This window comes from Vicia villosa, linkage group LG2 (genome assembly GCF_029867415.1).
Source record: "Vicia villosa cultivar HV-30 ecotype Madison, WI linkage group LG2, Vvil1.0, whole genome shotgun sequence".
Taxonomy (NCBI): domain Eukaryota; kingdom Viridiplantae; phylum Streptophyta; class Magnoliopsida; order Fabales; family Fabaceae; genus Vicia; species Vicia villosa.
Window position 1 is genome coordinate 191,176,940 of NC_081181.1, and position 6,069 is coordinate 191,183,008.

The following is a 6,069-nucleotide window of genomic DNA, read 5'->3' on the forward strand; positions in this document are numbered from 1 at the left end:
TATTGTTGCTTGAGAAGTCTAATATTTATTCAGACAAGTACATGTCTATAGCCTTATTATTTGCATGATTAAAAATTCTTTTTTATTGATATATTTGTTTTGTTAGTTTGTTATTCTACCTTTCTTCTTCATTTTTGTATTGGTTAACATAAATATGACTATTTTTTCAGGTGATTCAGGAGAACAAGATATACGAGACTTTTATATTTTAAATTGTTGCATCAATATTGATTTAGAGGTCTATGAAATTGTTGTTGACATAAATAAATCTATTTTTAGTTCTAATGTTTTCCCGTTTCTATGATATTACTATTGTTACTATTATATTTATTTGTAATATAACGGGGAGTTCACTACAAATATGATATACTCAAAGAAAATGTATTCTATATTCTCTAATTACTTTGGTATTTAAAAAACATTTTGATAATCTCTTACCCTAATTTTTTTAGAGCATGCTACTAAACAAAAAAAGATTTCACATACATATTAATAATATTTTATACACATTTAAAATAAATGTTTTATATTTTAACTTTTTTAACTCCTTAATTTTTTTTGGACATAATCTATAATAGTTCAGTTTTTCTTATAGCAACATCAATGTGTAAGTTTTTATATTTTTCTTCCAAAATACAATATTATTAAGGAGTATATTATGATTAATTTTAATGTATTTTATGTATTTTTATTAGTAATATTATAATAATTAATTATTTAATTTAACTTAACACTTATAAATTTTCTCAAATAATAAATTTATATTTATAATCAAAATGAATAAAATAATAATATAAAATCTTATCTAAAAAGAGTATCCCTATAAAAAATATCAAATCTTAAAATTTGTTTTTCATGAACTTTTATAACTTTTAATTCTAATTTTTTTTATGAAATCTTTAATTCTAACCTTAATAGCTCTTATTTTAAAATAAATAAAAATTAGGGCCTCCATTTATTTACTTTATTTTATAATTTAATCTTATCCTTTAAATTCTCACATTTTATACTTTCATTTTTCTCTAATTTTCACTTTTAATTTTTATTTAATTAGGTCATTAATACCTTAATGACTTTTATGTATTGTTTTATTAGTAATAAAATAAATGTAATTAGGTTATTTAATTTGACCGTTACAAAATTTATTCAAATAATTAATTTATCCTATAATATTTGAGTTTTTTGTATTTAGTTTAAATAAGTGAAAATAATTTTGTTTTGTAGATTCAAAAATAATTTAACATAAATATGATGTTAACCGAAGAAAATCTTTTAAAATATTTTTATCTTATTGGTATTCATTTACATAACCATCTTTGATAAAAAAAATTATTCAAATTATTAAGTTTAATATTAAATAGTTAGGAAATAAAAAAATAGTAGTTAAAAAGATTTTATGATAAAAAAATTAAAGTTTATTGGATATTTTAAAATTGATTAAAAAATATAATAATTATCTATAAAATATTTTTCAAATTTATAATTTAAATTCACATGAATTCTCACATTTTAGACTTTTTTAAATTTTCTATTCAAATTATTATTAAATGCAATTATATTATTACTATTATTATTATTATTTTAAAGATAATATCAATCAATTTATTTATAGTAATTAAATATCGCACATCTGAATTAAATGTCACATTTTTTTTTTTTATTTTGTATTATTGATTTATTTCAAAATTATTCTTATGGTTTTAATTTCAACAATAATCTAAAACTATTTTTAGAATTCATTATAAACATGTCTTATCTTTGCAATTCTTTTTATCTTTTCAATTTTAATAAAATTAATGATCATATTTTTTATTACTATAACACATGTTGAACACATAGCTAATATTGATCATATATATACATTAGTGAACTATATAAAATCACATCAATAAAAAATTTGATTAATAAGTATTGTATCCAGCATTTTTAATCCACAATTAAAATTTTCTATTATGAAATATATATTTCTATTAAAGAGAAAATTCTATATCCGCATAATATTAATGACAACATCTTTATTTTAGATTGTATTATTTTAAATTCGAGAAAATTTTAAATATCATGAGCAAAAGACAAAAGAAATAAGAAAAGAGCATGCATTTAAGATTTTTAAATTTATAAACATTATAATTTTAATAAATTTTAATTTCAAGATATTTAAGATAACAATATTTTAAAAATATATGATAATAATTTTTACTATCTTTTTAAGAGTCTTCCGCGCATCGCGCGAGTCAACATCTAGTTCATTTAAAGAACATTAAAATCATTAAGCATATTACATCAAACCCTAATAAATGCTACTAACACACAAGATACAAAATAGGGTGTTACATCTTAATTTTTGAAAGAGTTGCATCTGAAATCCAATATATCAATATAACTAATATTTTTGTATTGTATTAGAATTAGAATTAGAATTTGACATAACTTATTCCTACAAAATCGGTTTGTAAGGTAAGAGAGGCAGCTCCATATAAAGTGTTTGCAAATTCTATCTCTATATAATAAGGAATTTGGAATTTTTCAAATAAACCCCCTCGCGCCAAACACTATTGAACTTTATGTGTATGTATAAATGGTGAGTGATCCTTAATCCGATTGATAGGCTATGATACTATCTTAGAAATTATGAATTTAACCTAATTAAATCTTACAAAACTAATTTTTAAGGAGAGAAGTATACCTCTAAATTAACTACTTTAAAAACTACTTTAAGCTATGTAAAATTTGGAGTTTTCCCAATTATTAACTCAAATATTTCAATTTCCATATTTTATTAGTATTAACTTTGCTCATATAACTTTATCAATAAAATATCATGATCGTATGGTAATTCTAATCGTTAAATAGATGTATTGTCAGCTCATTGTCAGCTATTTGATGAATTATTTTGACAACTAGTTTCTTTCATCATTATCACAGTTTTTATATATATATATATATATATATATATATATATATATATATATATATATATATATATATATATATATATATATATGACATTTTTATGTGAGTTAGAATGAATCTGAACCATTAGATTTAAGAAAAAAATAAAGGAGATTATTTGTCATTTTTTTCTCTCCTTCATTAATAAAACAAATCATGGAGGAGAGAGAAAAAAAGAATTATAAATAAACTCTAGCATTTATATATATATATATATATATATATATATATATATATATATATATATATATATATATATATATATATATATATATATATATATATATATATATATCATGAAAAGGCAAAAGATAAATAAAAAACTATAATAGAACTTGATTACCATCAACATTTTTATAAATGAACATGACACATTGATGTACCTTATAGTCATTTAACAATAATTACAATTTTATAGATATTTGTTGGCTACTCTTAAAAGCTAAAAACTATTTAATAGAAGTGTAAAAAGCTTTTGAATTTTTTTATTATAACTTGTTAAAACAATTTTCGATTTATTACATGCAAAGGATGAAACATGTGGTTAGAATTTCAAGTGCTTTTTATCCTTTGATCATCTTTATTTTTCTATTTCTTGTTGCCGTCAAAGGAAGTAAGCCACTTCTCACACTACATAGAAATTTCCAATTTATCTTATATAAATATTTCGAAATCTTTTAATAATATTTATTTTATTCATATTTGAAATTTCAGATTTAATTCTTTGCTATACTGACGATGATTGTCCAAAAAATATGTGTTTCCCTCCTCAAATTCCAAAGTGCGTTGAATATTATTGTAAATGCATGTAAGTGCACGTAACATTCAAGCTGAAAAATAATTCCATTTTAATTTTGTTGTCATAGATTAATTTGTATGTTACAATATCTATACTTTTATAATTTTCCTTGCATTTCTATATAATTTCTTTGACCTTTTTAATTTTAATGTATATATTGCTATATTACGCAAGTCTGTTACTATCATTCGTTTATAGAAAATATGAAAAACAATTAGAATTTTAATTTTTTTTATATGAATAAAGTTTATAAAAAAATATAAGGCAAACCAACAACCAACTATTTTACTATTTCTTTTTGAATTGCAAAATGAATAATTTTAAAACCTACATTTTTTAATCTAGGATACACAATATTATTATGCACGAGCTTTTCGATTCTCTATAAAAGATAAACTGCCTCCGATGATTAGAAATAAAAAATGTCAAATACTAGAAGTATGTTGATTGTCTAGATACGCTTTTTCATGTTTTACCGTATTAGTTGAAGATGCTTTGAGGACATCATGTCCCATAGAAAAACCTCAAGTCCTCTGTCCCACCAATAGTGAAACCCTAGTCAAGTCCATACTTTCATGTTTTCCTCCTACCAAACCGTGCACTAGATAATCTGTTAGCCTAAGTGTCTATCTCCATTCATGTGGGTAAGTTAATAAATTTACAGGCGCCTCTTTCACCATAGATACTTCAGTTCGCTGAAATATATCAAATATGGCATCCTTAACAAATTCATGTCAGTATTTGAATCTTTGAAGCTCCTAACGACGAATCATGTGTTTCCCAAATGTATCCAAGCACATCTTGTGACAAATAAGGTAAAACTCATAAAAAAGAATCATAAGACAATGATAGTAGAATGTTATATCTGTGATAAGTGTTCGCCTAACCCATTAATAAGAATAACAAGGACAAAATCCTAAACATGTGCGGCTTGCAAACAACCAAAAACTACTTTTTACTTTGTGGACATATCAAATTTTATGTCCATGTCTTAAACACGTTTACTAAAAGTACGCTCGCCCAAACATGTGGTGCTTTAGGAGGGACATTGTCCTTTCGAGTAAAACTACTAAGGTCAAAATCTAGAATTACAGCAGTAAGACGGTTTAAAATTCTTTCAAAATTAGAGTACATATCATATATCTCATTGTATATAAATATATGAAACTTAACACCCAATATTAGGCCCCAGAAGGAACAAAAACGTGTGATGCAACCTCTATATATTGTCGAGTACAAACCCAGTTCCCCAAGCCTAATGGATAAAGAAACCACCTTCCATTTAAGGTTCCCGAAGAAACTAGTATACAATGTTTACTCTTTATGTTATTTTTGCAACATATATTCAAAGTTTCCCTTAGTGTTAAGGATAACTGAGTAGCCATTAACATTACCACTTCAGAAAAAGGAATGAATGTGCATGTTTTATCAAAACCTCTTACTTTTTTGCAAGTGTCAAATAGGAACTTTCCTTCCTTACCTTACAATAAAGTGGATGGTTAACTTCTAAAACCTGATATTTATTCAATTCCTCCTTTTTTTATAACTTTTTGAAATCAACTTCTTTTATATTACTAAACCTTTGAAGCTTATACACTAATAAATAGGGGTGGTAATAGGTCAGACCGGCCTACAGGGGCCTATAACCTAGCCTACTTAAGACCAAGCCAGGCTAGGCCTATTTAATAAAAAAGTCAAGCTTAGGTTTTTTTAAAAGCCTATTTAATAAAATAGGTCAGGCTTAGGCTATTAAAAAAGCATATGGAGCCTTATACGTTGGCCTATATATGCATATATATTAGAAAAAAATGCTATATATATATATATATATATATATATATATATATATATATATATATATATATATATATATATATATATATAGGCCGGTCTATTAAGGCTTCTTAAGTAATATGAATTAATTAAAAAATTTTATGAGAAACAGGCTTTTAAATATGCTTTCATGTCAGGCCAGACTTTTAAAAAGGTTAGGCTAGACAAAAAAAGAAAAGAGCCTATAATAGGCCAAGGACAGGCTCAAGCCTTTTAAATTTATCGTAGGCCAGACTCGGGCCTTCTAAAGTCTAACCTAACCTAGCCTATTTTCACCCCTACTTATAAATCTCCAAAACTTACATTGTTTTTAACCTTTTGTAACTCAATATATGTTCCTCCTTCCATGGATTTCAATACCTCTAAATTAATTGTTAAAGGGAAGATTGATCTTCCTCTAAGCTCGGATAGGAAAGAGTAAACAAAGCTACCTCGTAATTTGGAGTGCTGATTCCATTCTTCATGCAAAAAATATGTCATTCTTA